Here is a 21,360-nt window from a genome sequence, read left to right on the forward strand (position 1 = left end):
CCAGCCAGCACTGGCCTTGGCCAAGGCCGTTGCTGGGGAAACAATTCCCCCCAGAGGTCACTGCTGTTAGACTCTCTCGTATTCCTCCCCCCTCTTCCCGCGGTTGCTGTTTTCACCCCCAGTGTGACAAGCGGGTGCGTGACCAGCGCCATCATGGCTGCAGGAGCGGATAGCTGCTTGCTTGCGCTGGGTTACCTCTACCTCCTCCCCTCCCCCCACCCCCTTTTTTTACCCCCACCCCTGATCGCCCCCCCTCCCCCCCAAGTCCCGAGTTTTCATGTTGTAAAGTGTACTTGTGTTATTTTGTGCTTATGTGCTGAGGTTTTTTTAATGTTCCCACACTGTACTCCTCACAGGAGCATAGTGTGGGGGTTGCTTTTTTTCTCCTCCCCTCTCCTCATGTTCTTTTATCCCTGTCTTCCTGTCCTGTCTACTCCCCCTGTCAATTGTGTGTATGTGTGTATGTAAGGACAGGCTGATGGTCAATTTCGCTGGTACAGCGATAATAAAGGGTTCATTCATTCATACATTCAAAATTTAATGGATTGTTACTTGTGCCCAGTCACACCTCTGGAAAAAAATTCAGAGCAATCCGTTCATAACTTTTTCCGTAATGTTGCTAACAGACAAACCAACCAACAAACAAACCAACGCTACCGAAAACATAACCTCCTTGGCGGAGGTAATTACTAAATTGATCAGTAATGACTCGATTCTTCACTCAGCTGTAGATTTTCAGACGCGCTGTTCCAGACCTGCTGTGTGATTTTATTTTATTTTGATCGGATTTTGATCGGACTGGAGCTGAGCTGTGTGAACACCGTTCTGTGTTGGACAGAACCTGAGGCTCGGATCAGAGCGATGTTTTATTCCTGGAGCTCAGAGCTGAAGTCCAACAGACTGATGGTGAAAATCCCAGATGTGTTTGTTTGTTTGTTTGTTTGTTTGTTTGTTTGTTTGTTTGTTTGTTGAGAGAAGAGAAATGCGCAGAGGTGTAATAAATATTTTTGGAATGTGATCAACTATCTGTGATTGTTCTCAGACTGAAGGCGATGTTCAGTGCCGTGTGTCATGACGTTAAACTCTGTGACTGAAGCGTGATGGAGGCGGAGCATGTGTGACGCGGGTTGAGTGTAGTGTGTGTGTAAATAAAGGAGTGGCGCTGAGAGAGGAACGCTTCGTACACAGCGTTTATTTCACTCTGTTCTGGTGAAAAAACAATGTTTTGTACTTAAAATTCATCCAATAATTATTGTGTTTAATAAAAACAAATTGGAATTCGACTGGTGGGGTTTACTTTACTTTTTTGGAAAGAGTTTTGTGAAAGAGTGAGAGAAGAGAAAAATGCAGAAAGAAAGAAATGAAAGCATGAACACTGAGTGGATCTAAAAACTTTACACACCCTTCTACAATGGGTCATGTGACTGTGCTCAGAATGAACCAATCATATTCACACTCGTGTTGGAAAGTAACGATCACACACCCGTCATCACTGAAGTGATTCTGAGGAACCCCAAATAAAGATCAGCTGCTTCTCTGAGTTTCTTCGCGTCTTCTTGGTTTCATCTGGAAGAATTTCCCAAACATCAGATGTACCATGGAACACCGTGAAGGCCATCATCATCAAGTGGAGAAAATGGAGCACCACAGTGACGTCACCAAGAACAGGACGTCCCTCCAAAACTGACGAAAGTACAAGAAGAAATCTTCTCAGGGAGGCTGCTGAGGGACCGACAGCAACATTAAAGGAGCTGCAGGAACATCTGGAGAGCTCTGCTCACTCCCTGCATGAGATCCCATCACCTCAAAGCATGCGGCAAAATCTGGTATGATCTGAAGAGACCACGGTAGAACTTCAATTCTAAAAGAAATGTTTGGCATGTAAACAAGATGGCTCATCACCCAGAAACCCCATCCCCATGGTGAAGCACGGTGGTGGCAGCATCGTGTTCTGGTTCTGCATCTCTTCAGCTGGGACTGGGGCTCGAGTCAGGGCAGAGGGAATCATCTCCAAATATCAGTCTGCTTTAACACGAACCCTGAAGACGTCTGTTAGACAGCTGAAGATGAAGAACAGTTTCACCTTCCAGCACGATAATGACCCGAAGCACAAATCCAAATCAAGGAACAGCTTCAGAAGAAGATCAGCGTTTTGGAATGGTCCAATCAGAGGTAAGATCTAAATCCTAATGAAACCCTGTGGAACGACCTGAAGAGGGCTGTGTGCAGGAGATCTGCTCCGTGGAGATGGACACGTGGAGTCTGGAGACTCATACAGGGCTCGACATTAAGCACTGCCCGATTGCCCGGGGCAAGTGAAACATGCATTCAGGTAAGTGGGATATGTCCCCGACATGCCCGACTGGGCAAGTTGGAATGAGAATATATTACGAACTAGCACCACAAAAATGAGACTTTTTGATCCTTTATTTCAGTTCCTAAAAGCATCCCTCACTGCATATCCGCCATTATGTCTTGGCTGTCTAGGTTTCATTTACTGCTTTGCAAGTTATTTTCTTTCCCCCTGCTGCTGTTGTATGGTACGCGTACTGTTTATAGACTCCTTGTGCATGACGTCACGCATCACGTGATAATTACAGCTGGGTTCAGACAGACACTGTCTTTCATGCGAGCAGCTTAATCTGTTTTCAGTGTGGTTAATTTTTTCGCTGTTTTTGCTTCTTCAAACAGAGAAATAGATAAAAGGCATTACCGTCTCCCTGCTATCAAGAAAAATGTTAACAAATAGAAGCAAATGCTTCAAAAACAACGAGGAAATGAGCAGTTAAAGAATACGAGGAGAGGCGCTCAGCCTGAAAACTCCAGAGAAATTCACGATTGTATTTAAAATGTATTTTCCAAAAGCAGAAAGTCGGAAGTGAGGATGGAAGAGTTTGCTTAAGAATCTCATTTTACTTATTTTTCTGCTTGCATTTGAGTCAGTGCCTTCATGAAAGTGTTTGATTTTCTTCCAGGTGAAGAAAAAAAGAAAACCTTTATTCGTCACATGCACACTTCAAGCACAGTGAAATTCATCCTCTGCATTTAACCCATCTGAAGCAGTGAACACACACACACACACACACACACTCAGAGCAGCGGGCAGCCACACTACAGCGCCCGGGGAGCAGTCAGGGGTTCGGTACCTCACTCAAGAGCACCTCAGCCCAAGGCCGCCCCACGTCAACCTAACTGCATGTCTTTGGACTGTGGGGAAAACCGGAGCACCCAGAGGAAACCCACGCAGACACGGGGAGAACATGCAAACTCCACACAGAAAGGCCCTCACCGGCCGCTGGGCTCGAACCCGGACCTTCTTGCTGTGAGGCGACAGCACTAACCACTACACCACCGTGCCGCCCGCTTCCTTATTTGACACAGAAAACCCAGATTGGTTTCAAACAACTCGGGCATAAAAAAATTCAACAAGGAGTGACATGCGCAATAAATCCTGAAAGAACAGAACAGAACAGATTAAGAGCAGAGAGAGCTGGAGCTTGGTTTCTGTTATCAGAGGAACACAGTCCTGTGCAAAATTTTTATATATTGGGTTTTTTTTTGGTTATATCATCCACCTCTAGGTTTTAAAAAAAAAACCCACCCTGCATCATGACAGATCGGCTGCACTGATTCAGTTATAGGTTGCCAGGTCTGTGTAAAACACCCACAACCTACACACTAAACAATAATTTTAAACTCAAACATTATCCTGTCTGTCATGACACAGCGTGGGGGTTTTTTTAACCTAGAGGTGGATGATATCACAAAATATATATACGGGTCCGTCTCAGAAACTGCTCTCTCATTTGGGACATTATGGTCAAAAAATACATTTTCTAATTTTACTATTTTTAACCCCGCCGACAGCAGTCGGAGGGGTTATTATTTTCACCTGCGTCAGTCTGTGTGTGTGTGTGTATCTGTCTGTCTGTCTGTCTGTCTGTGTGTCTGCAAGATATCTCAAGAACCAATGGATCGATTTGGACCAAATTTTGTACATGTGTTGCCAATCACCCAGGAAGGAAACCATTAAATTTTGGAGGTCAAAGGTCAAAGGTCAAGGTCATGGCAGAACTTCGAAATTTTCGCCCAATGTATTTTAATAGGGAAAAGGCGGGGTTTGCACTCGTTAGAGTGTCCCTGTCTAGTTTTTTTTTTTGCATTTACCTAACACTCAATGTTTCTTTTGTCATGTTTAATAAGAATAAAGATAGTATCTTGCTTTATCTGGCATCCACTGTGGACATTTTTTTTTATTACAATTCAAACGCTTTTGTAAAATTGATTTACATATAAAATAACGACATCATGAAGAATTAAAGCCTCTCCTTCACAGATGAGTGAAAATATTGAATAAATTTCCTCTTTTTGATTGCTCGGGTTAAAAATGCCAAGTTATGATGACTGAATTGATTATTCACTTAAATATGAATAATATGATACATTTTGGGGATTTGATATGGTGAAATAGGACACAATGGAAAAATCAAGAACACACCGGAAAGATGAGAATAACGGCGGTGGTAAAAGAACAGCGACTGTACCGGCTGAAGGTCGCGCGGGTCTCTGCTGCGGCGCGCGAGCAACGGGACATCACTACCGCACCGGACGGAGCGCGAGGCGGGGGCGGGGCAAAATGACTGGCCATAGATTCTATCAAAAGTTCGATCTAAATTGACCATGGTTGTAAAATATTGGCCAAAAATACGCAAACACTACGAAATATGAAAGTAAGATGAAAAAGAAACATTCTATTGCCTTATACTGCAAGACTAAAACAAAATACAACTGTCAAAACTCACCTTTTCAGCGATAACATCCGAACAGATCACCCGCGTAACAGAAAGACCACAAATGGAAGCACGATCAACTTCTAACTGTTGGAGTGGAAAATTCCATTCTACACATGCAAATTGTTAATGTGTGTCCTTCCCCGCACACAAATAACACGCTACGGTAAAAAATAGACCGCAACTCATTTTATAGCTCAGAAATTCATACAAGACCAGCTACCATCGTAACATATTCTGTAAGAAACATATTCTATACCTAACTTTCCACTTTCGTTTTAAAAAACAAAATCGCAGATTTATATCTAAATTTTTATATGGCGTAGTGATTAAGTTACTACTTTTGGTGAGGTCGTGACCTTGACCCTGAGGCTTTCCATTTAGATCAAAAACACACGATCGTATTGGTTTTGGGTTTGTGGAAAATGGAGTTACAACGGTGATCAAATATTTTGCATGATGTTTTATTACGGTTATGATTATTCTGTGAGTGCACCAATCCTTAGGTGTATAAAGTTACAACTTAAAATAAAATTTTTTCCCCAAATATATTTATTGGTCTTTTTGCATTACAGAACACTTTAACAACTGAACTACTGTCACAGATAGAACCTAACATTCTCTCTCTCACACACACACACACACACACACACACACACACACACACACACACACACACACACACACCTAAACTTGCACAATCCACATATCAATGCACAATTTTGCAAAATTAAAATCAATGTAAAATTTGAAATTAAATACTTAAACTTCAATATAATAAGGATCGCACTTTAAAAAAAAACAACATCTATAATAAAATGAAATAAATAAAAGTTTACATTTTACTGAAGCATCCAGCCAGAGCAGGTCATGATATTTTTTTAACCATATTAACATGCCATTGTTGTGTATTATGCCTGATGTCAAGACTCTCGTCTCTGCGAGCCTACCACACAGACTTAATACTCGTGTTATTTTTAGGGCGTACCTAACAACCTGTGTTTTCTTCCCCCCCAAATCTGTCCCTCTGAGTTACATGTCGGTCCTGGGATCGAGGTGCTGAACCTCTTCTGCTCCTCGGACCTGCCTGATCCATCCTGGTGCCCTGTGTCTGGTTGGAGTCTCATCACATCGCTCCTGTGGAGGACGGCCCCATGAGGACAGTTGAAAGTCACACCTGGAAGACGCTCTGGACTCTTACAGTAATGCTTTTATGGCTGAGGACTACAGTTGACTTGCTAACTTTAGGACTGCAGTTGTCATGAACAGTTTTGCACTCAAGTTTCCATCAATGAAGAGTTTATAACATCAACGAAACTGACTTCATGTTAAAACTGTTAATGTTATAGTCATGTTGTCTGTTGTTGCCCAAATGAGGATGGGTTCCCTTTTGAGTCTGGTTCCTCTCGAGGTTTCTTCCTCATGTCGTCTGAGGGAGTTTTTCCTTGCCACCGTCGCCACAGGCTTCATCATTGGGGATAGATTAGGGATAAAATTAGCTCATGTTTTAAGTCATTCAAATTCTGTAAAGCTGCTTTGCGACAATGTTTATTGTTAAAAGCGCTATACAAATAAACTCGACTTGACATTTCAGACTCTATAATGCTCATATGGTTCCCAGAGATGAACAAACTCTTTCTGTTTTCACTTAGCAATATATATGTTAGTCTTTCTAGACCAAGGCACTCTGAAAGTTCCTTTATCCACTGTTTCATAGAGGGCGCCTCTACACTCTTCCAATTAAGTGCAATCACTCTCCTGGCTTGTAGAAGTCCGAAGTCCAATAGTTTAGTCTGTTTCTGCATTTGTATGAAGTTCAATGGATAGATTCCAAGTCCACACAGCTTAGCATTTAGTGGTATGTTAATATGAAAGACCTCTGAGAGACAATTTATAACATCTTTCCAGAACTTCTGAATCTTTGGACATTCCCATAAACAGTGACAAAGGGTTCCCTTGTTATTTAGACATTTAGTACAAGTGTCTGGAATTTTTCCAGACATATGGTGAAGTTTGACAGGGGTCATGTACGTCCTCATCAACCATTTATATTGGAGGAGCTTAAACCTTGTATTTATTGTTTGTGTTTGTGCCTTTAAACAAGCCTTATTCCAATCCATGTCAGTTATGTCTTCTTGTATGTCATCTCTCCAAGCATTTAACTGTCCATTGCTGAATCTTTAGAAGTAGATATTAGCAAATTATAATACATAGAAAGTAGATGTTTCCTTCCCATACGCCCAAGGGAGACTTCTTCTATTTTTGATAATGGTGGGACACGCATAATCTGTCTGGATCTGGATGACATGAAATTTTTCAATTGTAGATATTTAAAAAAAATGCTTTGGAGGAATTTGATATTTTTCACATAACTGATTGAAGGTAAGAAACACTCCATCCATATACAAATCTTTCACTCTCTGGATGCCTTTCACATGCCTTGATCTAAATCCCCTGTCTTTTTTACCAGGTGTGAATTGTTCATTACCCCAGATAGGGGTGAATTGGGAGAATACTGGAGAGTCTCCCATATGTTTGTGTGCAGCGTGCCACACTAAAATTGTGTTTTTCAGGAAGGGATTTTTTGTATGTTTTTTAAAGTATTTTTTCATCTGAAGAATATAAATAATTATGTAAGGACAATTCTGGAACTGATTCTTGTTCAATGCTTACCCAAGATGGGGGTGAAGTACAAAAATAATGTGTAGCTGATGTTAACTGGGCCGCCATATAATACCACCTGAGATTTGGAAACTGAAGCCCCCCTCTCTCATAAGGCTGGTATAGTAATTTTAGGCGAAGTCTTGCTTTCCTATTGTTTCAGATGAACTGACTGAACAACTTGATTGTAAAACGATGCTGGTAATGGCAGAGGAAATGTCTGGAAAAAGTACAGGAATTTAGGTAAAACTGTCATTTTTATATTTGGATATGGGTAAATTAGATCATCGGTTTAATAATTTGGTGACTTCATCTACCAGAGGGTCATAGTTTGATGGGATTATTTTATTGAGTTGTGGAGTAATTTTAACACCCAGATATTTGAAACCTTCAGTCGTTGTTGTAAATGGTGTTGTTATTGTGGGGTTTCCCCTCTCCTCCTCATTAAGAAACATTTATACACATTTAGAATTATTAATTTTGTACCCAGAGAATTTTCCAAAGTCTTCTAATAGCCTTGTCAGGTTCAGGATGCTCTTTTTTAAATCTGTCAGAAAAAAATATGATGTCATCCGGAAATAAAGAAATTAGGTGGTCTCTTTTACCAATTCTTATGCCTGATATTCCTGCATGTGTTTTCACTGCTACAGCTAAAGGTTCTATTGCTAATGTAAAAAGTAGTGGTGACAAAGGGCATCCCTGTCTCGTTGATTGCTGTAGGCTAAAGGGTTTTGAAATGTTATTAGTTAGAATTTGTGCTGTAGGATTTGTATATAGTAGTTGAATCCACTGAAGGAATGACTCACCCAATCCATATCTTGGAAGTAGTTCCGGGAGATAATTCCATTCTATTCTGTCAAATGCTTGGCATGCATCTAGAGCTAACACTGCTGTGTCTTTAGTGTTGTGTTTCTCATATATTTAGAACCCGTCTGATATTGTGATAGCCCTGTCCATTTCTAACAAAACCTTGTTGGTCATCAGTTATCAATTTAGGTAAATATTTGTCTAGTCTCCCAGCAAGAGCCTGACATAATATCTTGGTGTCACATCCCATAAGACTAATTCCCCTGTAGGAGGAACATTCAGTTGGGGATTTATTTGGTTTTAATAAAAGAGTTATAGTAGCTATTCTCAATGAATCCGGTAGCATTCCCAATTCATATGATTCATTATACATGTCTAGAAGTGGCTGTACCAATTTACTATTAAATTCTTTATAAAATTCTATAGGCAGCCCATCTGGTCCGGGTGCTTTACCACTATTCACATCTCCTATAGCTTCTAAAAGGTCCTCTATTGTTAGTGGATTATCAAGTATTGCTTTATCCTCCTCTGATAATGTCTGGAATTGTAACTGGTCAAGAAAAGTGTTCTGAGCTTCTTCATCTCCATTATATTCTGATTTGTATAACAGCTTGTAAAACTCTCTGAAGTTACTGTTTATCTCTGTGGGGTCAATCGTTAAGTTACCTGTTTTTGACTTAATACTATGAATTGTCCTTTCAGCCTGTGTTTTCTTAATTCACCAGGCCAGTAATCTACCTGCTTTTTCTCCTTGATCATACACTCTTAAAACACGTGTTGAAAATAACACAACTTGCATTGTTTTTTAACACATCTCTATGTCCAGACTGGGACAACAGAACTTTTGTTCATTTTAACACATTATTTGTTATTTGTGCAATTTTGGTGTTAAACATTTCTGAAATATAACACAACTCTTGTTGAAATTAAACTTGCACAAAAGATGTGTTGATTTCCAACACATTCGTTTTAAGAGTGAATATGCTTGCTTAGTCCACATTAAACTCTTAGCCACTCTTTCAGTTGTCAGTTTATCATATTTAGCTCTCATAATAGTCAGGTTTTGTAGTTTTTTGGGATCTTTGTCATGATAGAACTCGCTCTCTATGTTTTTAATTTGTTTTTCTAATGACTATATTTCTTGTTTTTATTGCTTATTTTTGTTACTGGTGTAGCTTATAATTTCTCCCCTTATGTAGGCTTTGAAAGCTTCCCATCTAATACTAGCCGTGGTTTCATCCTTATTTAATTCAAAATGCATGTCTATAGAGTTTTCTATAAATTTGACAAAGTTTGGATCCTTTAACAAAAATGATTGTAATCTCCATCTTTTTGGACAATAATCAATTTTACCCAATTGGACTTCCATAGACACTGCTGCATGGTCACTAATTGCAATGCTGTTATACCAGCATTTTTTAACCTGAGGTTGTAATTCTATAGATATCAGGAAATAATCAATACGTGAATGACTTTTATATGAACTAGAGTAACATGAATATTCCCGGTTATTAGGGTTTTTAATTCTCCAGATGTCATATAGTCTAAGGTCTCGTATATAATCATGGAGTATTTTTCTGGTTTTTGTATGGGTGTTGTCAGTTTGAGTAGATCTATCTAAAACTGGGTCTAGGGTACAGTTAAAGTCTCCTCCTATAATGTACAGGCCCTCCAGAGCCGATGCGGTTAGGAATAGTTTTTCAAAAAAGGATGGGTTGGGACCATATATATTAATAAGGTTTATTTTTTGTGACAAAATACTGACTTGTACTATAATGTACCTCCCGTGTGGGTCTTTGAGTTTTATTGTTTGGAATGGTATCGATTTGTGTATAAGAATAGCAACCCCTCTAGCTTGACTATTAAGGGAAGCATGAAAAACCTGGCCAGGCCATCTTTTGGTTAGCCTTTGTATATCTGTTGTGATCAGGTGTGATTCTTGTATAAAGATAATCCTAGATTTTAGATCTTTTACCCTGTTTAATACTTGTTTTAATTTAGTTGTTTTCCTCAGTCCCCTGACATTCCAACTTGTAATATTAGCAATCAGACTATTTTCCTGTTTAGTCCTCTCCATATACAATTATAACATTATTCATGTACGTCTGGGATAATAATAATAATGAAAAAAGAAGAAAAAAAAAGAGAAACCTTATTATAGAGTTTACACATATTATTATAGAGTTTACACATACATTCAAGCACTCACACACACTGAACCTAATATAAGCAACCCCTTGTTAAGCATGGGCGTTTCCTTTGTAAAATGCCCCCCCCGGATTTGGAAGACTCTGATCCACAATATTGGGGAGCAACTAATCAGTGTGAACTCAACAGATAGTGCTCCAACTGCATCCATCAACCGTGTTATTAAGTTTACATAATAATTACTGTAACCCTTATCAAAAGTCTTAGCTTTCAACATGTAAATAAAGTTCAAATGAAGTGAATTTTAATAAGCCTTTGAGCAACACGATAGCCTACACTATAGGCCGTGTGTGTGTACTGTATGTATATATATCCTCAAACACAGTACTGTTCAAAAGTCTTAGCACCCTATTGTTTTCTTCATACAAACTTTATAGATTTCTACATTATGGAGTAATGAACCTACAGTCTGAGAGAGTTCTACACAAACACACTGAACTTTACAACAGCTGCATGCATGTGAAATGGAAATAAATCGACTACGGCAGGAAAAACTACTTTGGATAAAATTGTTATTGTCCGTTACAAGTAAAAGTAAAAAGTAACCAATAACCAAACTTAATAATAAACGTAATCAATAACCAAACTTCAACGCAGTGTGTGATCTTCAATTTATGTTGCAATTCATAATTATTTTATGGTTTTCCTAAAAAAAAGGTAGCACTTGCAAAATAGGGGGCAGTTGATAATATTGGGGGCGGGGAAGTGGAAATTTACCCCACTTGCCCCCCAGGGTAAATGGGTTTAAAAGTTAATCTCAAGCCCTGTCGTACACACACACACACACACACACACTCTGACAGCTCCGTCAGATTCCACACTGAGGCAGCACTGAACATTAACACACACTCAACACAGGAGAGTGTGAGAAAGTGTGATGCCATGCCTACAGAACTTTCCACAACATCTCACCTTATTCTCATCTTCACACACAGTAGTGAGGACGGGGACACACACACACACACACACACACACACACACACACACACACACACACACTTTCTCATTAGCTCAGCTGAAGGTGAACTCAGTTTTCTCAGAGAGCTTTCTGAAATAAAAAGTGCATGTTTTTCATTAATTTAAATATTTATTGTATTTATTTTGTAGCTTTGGTTTTCTGTCTCGTCACTAAGTTGGCGCTTTGTTCAGGTTTATCTGCATTTTAAAGTTCTCTTTATGATCCTGCAGGTCATGGCCGGCTCCAGCGTGCTGCTGCAGCTCCTCTGCTCCATCGTAAGTCCATCTGTTTATTTATTTACGATTATTCTGCGAAATATTTTTGGTTATGAAGTGAATTTGGCGACTAGATTAAAGATTATCGTTCAATCACATCAAAAAACTTTTTTTTTTTTACACAAAGAGGCATCAGAGAAATATGGGGATACAGGGGTCAAAGGTCACTACTGCAATATTAACAGACAGCTCACTCAATATTGTACACCTTTATTATTTAATTTTTATTTAATGATCACAATAATTATTTAATACTTATGATTCATTATAAATACTCATAAGATTTTAAATTATTCAATATATAATAGTTTACTTTATAATGTATTCCATTTTTTCTGATTAAATGTTCATTCATTTCTCATTTTATAATATTTTATAATTCTTTTAGAATTTATCATTTTTAAATAAATGATCTATAATGACCGTAACGTAAAGACAAAATGGGAATGAATAACTCAGATTCATTCCTCCATCACACACACACACACACACACACACACACACACACACACACACACACCATTCTGTTCATTAATATTTTACATTTGATTTAAATTCTATTTTATTTTCATTACACTGCGCTACAGTTTCATACATGAAGAGGTTTAATAACAAAAACATTCAATTGAATCAATTTGTTTATCATGAACTATTTTATTAATACAAAATTAATTATTTTCATTTATTTATTAAATAAGTATTAAATACTATGGTCATTACTTTGTTATATTTCTCCTGTCGCTGTTCGAGTGTTAAACAGAAATGAAAGGTGTGTGTCGTGTTGAACAGGAGGCGTTTCTGTATAAACACAGTTTCCAGAGCTGTAAACGTTTCTCTTCCACGTGAGTGAAGCATATCTGCATCTCGACTCTGAGACGTGGACGAGTTTCTGAGGCGATGGAGACGTTTTTTCAAGCAGCTCTCAGGATTATTTAACGTCGACGTGTCAAACTTTAAACACACACACACACACACACACACACACACACACACACACACACACACACCTTCTGCTGTTTGTGGGAAATAAATAACATCCTGTTGGATTATTACTCAAGCTCAGGGTCCAGTGCTTTTAAAAGTAATGGCACCTTCCTGGTACTTGGTTGAAACTGAATTTGTGAGTTAATTTATTATTAAATCACCTTTAAGTCCTGAAGGTTGAGTCGAACAGTGACTCCATTCAGAGCGGTGAGATTTACTGTTTCTCATCATTTCACTAAAACACACAAATGTACAATTCTATCAGTGAAACACAGCGGATTTGTGTAAATAAATACACAAATACCCTATTTTTTTAAGACTGTATGCTTAAAATCCATTAAATAATTACTGCTGTTTTATTAAACAACTTTATTTACTTATTTTTTAGATGTATGATCTTTGTCTCTCAGGACTTTAGGAAACAAAAAAGTAAGAAAATATAAGAAAGAACGATGGTGTTCTAGAAAAAAGAAAGAAATGGGGAAAAGGAAGGAAAAATAAAAGATAGAAAACAAACAAAAAATAAAGAAAGGAAAAAGGAAAGAAATAAAGACCTATACGTCCACGATAAAAAAATAAAAATAATTGAAGCATGAAATAAAGACAGAAAGAAACATTTATCAGCACATGAGCTTAAACAAACAAACAAACAAACAAACACTGACTGCACGTCTGTTACTTCCTTCACATTTCAGCTGAAAAATTCTCTACACAATATTACTCTTCTTTCTCTCCTTAAATTATTTACTTTGCATTACATATTTGGGTGTTGCAAAGGCGCTAGATAAAGTGAACAAACAATAACAACAATAATAATAAACGTTGCTGTAGATGATGATTTTTTAGTATTATAATAAAATACTCTCACTTGCTCAGTGTGTACCTGTGTCCGTGTTACCACCTATGGATTATGTTTTTTTTTTATTCACTTATAAATTAGTGATTTCTGTTCCCCTAGGCCATCGTGACCTCTGTGACCTCTGACCCTCCAGGACACCCAGAGGATTCCGGATCGCTGTGTTTTCATCAGCAGGTAAAAACAGCACGAAACTCACAATGACTTCATCCCATCATCAAGACTGCAGGAAAAAAAAGTTTCAAACTTAATTTTTTACAAAATTATTCTTTATACATTGTGTTAAAATACTCTTTACATATTTAACACAGGGCGGCACGGTGGTGTAGTGGTTAGCGCTGTCGCCTCACAGCAAGAAGGTCCTGGGTTCGAGCCCGGTGGCCGGCGAGGGCCTTTCTGTGTGGAGTTTGCATGTTCTCCCCGTGTCCGCGTGGGTTTCCTCCGGGTGCTCCGGTTTCCCCCACAGTCCAAAGACATGCAGGTTAGGTTAACTGGTGACTCTAAATTGACCGTAGGTGTGAATGTGAGTGTGAATGGTTGTCTGTGTCTATGTGTCAGCCCTGTGATGACCTGGCGACTTGTCCAGGGTGAACCCCGCCTTTCACCCGTAGTCAGCTGGGATAAGCTCCAGTTTGCCTGCGACCCTGTAGAAGGATAAAGCGGCTACAGATAATGTGATGTGATGTGTGATATTTAACACAAACAAACTGCATTAATTTGTAGTTGATCCACATTTAAAAGTTGGAGAAGATTTATGGCTCTATAACAATCAGCATTTTACAAACGTCTGATTTTCATTTTAAACTCGAGTTTATTAAATTCTAAAGTTAAAAGCTTGTAGACAGCTGAAGATTTATTTCTCATTGTATTTAATGACATTCTGTTAAAACCTTAGCGATAAAAATTTTTTCTAAGCAAACAGGGAATCGTTAATAACTAACACTTCTGTGTAAATTTATTTCTGAAACAAAATGTATTTCAGAAATGTAATTAATTTTCTTTGTAGCTTTGATGTCAAAGACGTCATTATTTATTATTTATTTTAGTGTTTGGATGAAGCTCCTCATGGAGCTGGATGTTAATATTTAAAATGATTGTAGCAGTTCCTGATGTGGGTGGAGCACAGAAGCACGGCAGGCGAGAGTTGATGTTCACACGCAAACACTATTTGGCTTTTCAGCTTGCTTTCACTCACTCACTCACTCACTCACTCACTCACACATGCGTTGTGGTCGGGAGGGACCCCTTTTCTCTGCTCTCTACCTCCTTTTATGCTCCATCCCTGTAACACACACACACACACACACACACACACACACACACACACACACACACATTAATTGACAGCAGGTGGAATGACTTCACCACTTATCTTCCCCGACCCTGCCCTCCATTCACAGACTGCTGCTTGGCCACGCCCCCACTGCCACATACCCCCACCGCCCAACTCAGGCCAGGGAGCCGTTCGGCCTAAAGCTGACTCCCTCCCGACGGGACAGGGAGTCCACCATCACCATCTGTGCCCCCAGCCTGTGGATCACCTCGAACTTAAATGGCTGGAGAGCGAGATACCAATGGGTGATCCGCACATTGGCATCCTTCATGCGGTGGAGCAACTGGAGGGGCGTGTGGTCTGAACAGAGAGTGAAAGGGCGCCCCAGCAGGTAGTATCAGAGGGTGAGGACCGCCCACTTGATGGCAAGACACTCCTTCTCAATTCTGCTGTACTTGCTTTCACGCATCGACAGTTTCCGGCTGATGTACAGCACGGGGTGCTCTTCACCCTCCACCTCTTGGGATAAAATGGCCCCCAACCCTCTGTCCGATGCATCAGTCTGCAAAATAAAGGGGAGAGAGAAGTCAGGGGAGTGTAAAAGTGGCCCCCCACACAGTGCAGCTTTTACCTCAGAGAAGGCCTGTTGGCACTGCTCCATTCACTGGACCGGATCTGGAGCCCCCTTTTTAGTGAGATCGGTTAGCGGGCTGGTGACGTCTGAATAATTAGGTAGAAACCTACTATAATAGCCAGCCAGTCCCACGAACCATCTCACCTCCTTTTTGGTCTTGGGCCTTGGGCAGGCCACAATCGCTGCAGTCTTGTTAATTTGGGTTAAAGTGGAACCCCAGATACCGTACTTCCACCTGCCCAATTGCACACTTTTTTGGGTTAGCTGTGAGGCCCGCTCATCTCAGTGACTTTAGAATGGCCCTCAGGTGTTCCAAGTGCCGCGGCCAATCATGGCTGTAGATTATTATGTCATCCAGATAGGCGGCCACGTAGGCAGCGTGAGGGTGGAGGACCCTGTCCATAAGCCGCTGGAACATGGCGGGCACCCCAAACAACCCAAAAGGGAGTGTGACAAATTGGTGTAAGGCAAGGCAAGGCAAGGCAAGTTTATTTATATAGCACATTTCATACACAATGGCAGTTCAATGTGCTTTACAGAAGTAAAAACAAAAAACAGTAAACAATAGAGAAATAAAATTACATAAAATAATTTTATCTTTATTCTAAAATAATTAATTAAAAGAATTAAAAGAATTAAAAGAAAATAATAAGAATTAAACAATAGTAGAAATAAAATATTAAAATGCCAAAAAGAAAAAGGAGTGTGTAAACCAAACAGTGTGGAAAAGGCCGTTTTCTCTTGGGATAGAGGAGTCAAGGGGATCTGCCAATATCCCTTTGTTAGATCCAGTGTCGAATAAAAGCGAGCAGCGCCTAACCGATCAAGCAACTCAATGCGAGGCATTGGGTATGCGTCAAATTTAGACACTGCGTTGACCTTTCTATAGTCCACATAGAACCGGACCGACCCATTGGTTTTGGGAACCAGGACCACTGGGCTGCTCAGGTCACTGTGGGACTCCTCGATTATGCCCATTTTGAGCATGGCCTTGAGTTCATCCCGAACCACCTTTTTCTTGTGTTTGGGCAAGTGGTAAGGGTGGCTATGCACTACCACCCCCGGGGGCGTTTCGATGTGGTGTTCTATGAGGTAGGTACTACCAGGAAGGGGCGAGAACACGTCGGAAAATTCCTTTTGCAACTTGGCCACCTCCGTGAGTTGGGCTGGTGAGAGGTGGTCTCCACAAGGGACCGGAGTGGTCCGAGATGTTATCTTTTTCACCTACAGCCCCAGCTCCGCCTTTTCCGGGACTACTGACGCCAATGCCATGGGCACCCCCTCATTCCAGCATTTTAAAAGGTTGAGGTGGTAGATTTGCAATGCCCCACCCCTATCTGTTCGCCTCACCTCATAGTCAACATCCCCGACTCGCCATGTGACCTCGAAGGGCCCTTGCCACTTGGCAACTAATTTGGAGCTCGACGTGGGCATTAATATGAGCACTTTGTCTCCCGGCGTGAACTCTCTAAGGTGCGTGCCCCTGTCATACACCCCTGTCGTGCCCTGGCTTTGACATTCTTGTGCCTGCCGCAAAATCTCCTGGGTTAGGTGCGTGAGGGTGTGGAGTTTTGCACGCAGATCAGGAACGTACTGGATTTCGTTTTTGCTAGGTGAAGGTCCCTCCTCCCAATTTTCCCGTAGCACGTCCAGAATGCTACGTGGCTTACGCCCATATAATAATTCAAAGGGAGAAAACCCCGTGGAGGCTTGCGGGACCTCTCGTACTGTGAATAACAGGGGCTCGAGCCACTTATCCCAATTACGCGCATCTCCACTTATGAATTTCTGGATTATGTTCTTGAGTGTTTGGTTAAATTGTTCTACTAAGCCATCCAGTTGTGGGTGATAGACACTGGTGCGGATAGACTTAATCCCTAATTACCCATACAGTTCGCGCAGTGTGTGTGACATAAACGAAGTGCCTTGGTCTGTCAGGATTTCTTTCAGAATCCTGACCCGGGAGATAAAGTGGAAGAGCGCTTCCACAATACTGCATGCTGAGATATTGCGGAGAGGCACTGCTTCCGGATATCGCGTTGCATAGTCCACCAGAACTAAAATAAACCAATATCCCTGTGCTAACCGATCTAATGGCCCGACAAGATCCATCCCAATTCACCCATACAGGGTCTCGATTAGAGGAAGAGGGTGCAACAGCGCTTTTGGAGTGGCTGTGGGATTTACTAATTGGCATTCATGGCATGCCACACATTACCGATGGACATCCACATGAATCCCTGGCCAATAGAACTGGGCCACTGTTCAGGCTAGTGTTTTATCTTGCCCTAAGTGTCCAGCCATGGGATTAAAGTGAGCTGCATGGAATACAAGTTCTCTACGGCTCTTTGGGATTAACGATTGGGTTATTCGTTCAGTAGTTTCAGTGTCCTGCGTCACTCAGTACAATCTATCTTTAATAATAGCAAAATAAGGGAAGGTCGGTGCCACACTTGGCTGAAGAGTTTGACAATTGATTACTCTCACTTGGTCAAACGCATGCCGCAGAGTCTTGTCTCGCGACTGCTCTAACGGGAAATCCCCAAGGGAATCCCTGAGAGATGGAGGAGGAGACGGCTCTGTGACAGCTTCTCCAGTCAATGCCACACCAGAATCTTCCCGTGACCTACTAGTGCAAGACCCACTATGTTTTAAATATTCCACCAGCTTTTTAAACCCTGGCCAATCAGTACCCAAAATCAACGAGTGGGTGAGACGAGGACTAACCACTGCCTTTATGCATTTGGCCCCGGAATAGAATACGGACAGACACTAAGGGATAATTGTGAACATCCCCATGCACACAACACTTTCACCACTTGTGCTCTCCCCAATGCCTCACCTTGCACCAGGCATTGGTGGATTGAGGTCTGATTACAACCGGAATCCACCAAAGCATGATATGTATCCCCTTGAACACTTACCAGTATGCGATACATTCCGGCCTGATCAGGGGCGGTTTCTGGCACGTCGTGGATCCGGATTACAGCTCCCACCTCCCTTGCGGAGCTCCGACTCTGGAGATGCTCCGATTCCCTGCTGCGCCAGCACACCGGCCCAGGCTTTCCCTCTGCACTGGTGTTATGGGTGTCACTCACCTGAGTAGGAGACAACACAGACATGGAAGAGGGAGATGGGAGGACACCACAGATGCGATGGGCCGGCTGGGGAGGAGCCGGCAGCTACCTCCGCGGCAGGGGGACAGGGTGGGGAGGGGGACGAGAGACAGGGGAGGAAAAGAGAGAGAGAGAGAGAGAGAGAGAGAGAGAAGAGAAGCGAGGGGAGGTGCCTCGTCTGCCTGCCGTCGGAGCTGCATCCAGATGGTCCTTCACCAGCTGGATGGCACATTCCAGCGACGCCAGACGATGACACTGGACCCATTCTGCCGTTCCTTCTGGAAGTCAAGAGATAAACTGTTCCAGTGCCACCAAATTGATGATCTCATTGGCATCATGGACTTCCACCATCAGCCACCGCCGGCAGGCATCCCGGAGTTGCTGGCCAAATGCAAACGGCCGGCCAACCTCCTCCAATGCCAGCATCCGGAAGCACTGGCGATGTTGTTCCGGGGAGTGGCCGACCCGCTGCAGGGGGTGGCATGGTGGTGTAGTAGTTAGCACGGTCGCTTCACAGCAAGAAGGTTCTGGGTTCAAACCCAGTGGCCGGTGAGGGCCTTTCTGTGTGGAGTTTGCATGTTCTCCCCATGTCTACATGGGTTTCCTCCAGGTGCTCTGGTTTCCCCCACAGTCCAAAGACATGCAGTTAGGTTAACGTGGGGCGGCCTTGAGCTGAGGTGCCCTTGAGCAAGGTACCTAACTCCTGACTGCTCCCCAGGCGCTGTGTGTGGCTGCCCACTGCTCTGGGTGTGTGCGTGCATGCGCGTGTTCACTGCTTCAGATGGGTTAAATGCAGAGGATGAATTTCACTGTGCTTGAAGTGTCAGGAGTGGGATGAGGCGCACCGCACGCTGCTCCAGCGGCCACCCCCACGCCTCGGCTGCTTGCTCGTAGAGGGCAAGGAACGCTTCTGGATCGTCCTGTGGACCCATCTTCGTGAGGGTGCCGGCTGTGGTGGTTGACGCCCCTGCTGATGTGAGCAGGTGGCAGAATGCCTGGCAATCTTCCTGCTGGGCCAGCATCAAGGCTTCGAAGTGTTGCTCTTGTTCCTTTCGGAAGGTGATCAGTGCTTGATGCTTGTTCTGCTGGGCGGTAGCGAGGGCAAGGATGAGCTCTTCGAATGGGGAGGACTCCATGGGGTGGTTCCCTTCTGTGCTCCCGAGTTTCAGCACCACTGTAGCAGTTCCTGATGTGGGTGGAACACAGAAGCACAGCAGGCGAGAGTTGATGTTCACACACAAACACTTTTTATTTGGCTTTTCAGCTTGCTTTCGCTCACTCACTCACTCACTCACTCACTCACTCACTCACTCACTCACTCACTCACACATGCGTTGTGGTCAGGAGAGACCCCTTTTCTCTGCTCTCTCCCTCCTTTTATGCTCCATCCCTGTAACAAACACACACACACACACACACACATTAATTGACAGCAGGTGGAATGACTTAGCCACTTACCTTCCCCGTCCCCGCCCTCCATTCACAGACTGCTGCTTGGCCATGACCCCGCTGCCACAATGATAAAATATCTCGTATTTTTAGCGTTTAACATGTGTAATAAAATGTGTTACTGTAGTGTTGCTCTCATTGTTGTTATTCTAAAACAGCAGAAAGTGTAAAGATAAGGATCTACCATGAGCAGGGGTGTACAAACTTTTGAATATAAAATCCTGAGTGTTTCAGTAATCTCGTCTCGTCTTCATCCACTTTATCCAGGGCTGGGTTGCGGAGGCAGCAGTCTAAGCATGGAAGCCCAAACTTCCCTTTCGCCAGACACCTCGGCCAGCTCCTCGGGAAGAACACCGAGGCGTTCCCAGGCCAGCCGAGAGACATAGTCCCTCCAGCGTGACCTGGGTCTTCCTCGGGGCCTCCTCCTGGGGGGACATGCCTGGAACACCTCCCCAGGGAGGCGTCCAGGAGGCATCCAAAAGAGATGCCCGAGCCACCTCAGCTGATTCCTCTCGATGTGGAGGAGCAGCGGCTCTACTCCGAGGTCCTCCTGAGTGACTGTGCTTCTCACCCTATCTCTAAGGGAGCGCCCAGCCACCCTGCGAAGGAAACTCATTTCGGCTGCTTGTATCTGCGATCTTGTTCTTTCGGTCATTACCCAAAGCTCATGACCATAGGTAAGAGTCGGAACATAGATCGACCAGTAAATCGAGAGCTTCGCCTTTTGGCTCAGCTCCTTCTTCACCACGACGGACCGGTAAAGCGACCACATCACTGTGGAGGCTGCACCGATCCACCTGTCGATCTCACGCTCTATCCTTCCCTCACTCGTGAACAAGATCTCGAGATACTTAAACTCCTCCACTTGAGGCAGGACTTCTCCACCAACCTGGAGAAGGCAAGCCACCCTTTTCCGGTCGAGAACCATGGCCTTGGACTTGGAGCTGCTGATTCTCATCCGAGCCGCTTCACACTTGACTGCAGACCACCCCAGTGCATGCTGAAGGTCCTGGTTTGAAGAAGCCAACAGGACAATATCATCCGCAAAAAGCAGAGATGAAATCCTGTGGTTCCCAAACAGGATTCCTTCCGGCCCCTGGCTGCACCTAGAAATTCTGTCCATAAAAGTTATGAACAGAACTGGTGACAAAGGACAGCCCTGCCAGAGTCCAACATGCACTGGGAACAGGTCTGACTTACTGCCGGCAATGCGAACCAGACTCCTGCTCTGTTCGTACAGGGACCGGACAGCCCTTAGCAAAGAGCCCCAAACCCCATACTCCCGAAGCACCCCCTCAGAATACCACAAGGGACATGGTCGAATGCCTTCTCCAGATCCACAAAGCACA

The sequence above is a fragment of the Neoarius graeffei genome, chromosome 10 (assembly GCF_027579695.1).
Source record: "Neoarius graeffei isolate fNeoGra1 chromosome 10, fNeoGra1.pri, whole genome shotgun sequence".
NCBI classification, from domain to species: domain Eukaryota; kingdom Metazoa; phylum Chordata; class Actinopteri; order Siluriformes; family Ariidae; genus Neoarius; species Neoarius graeffei.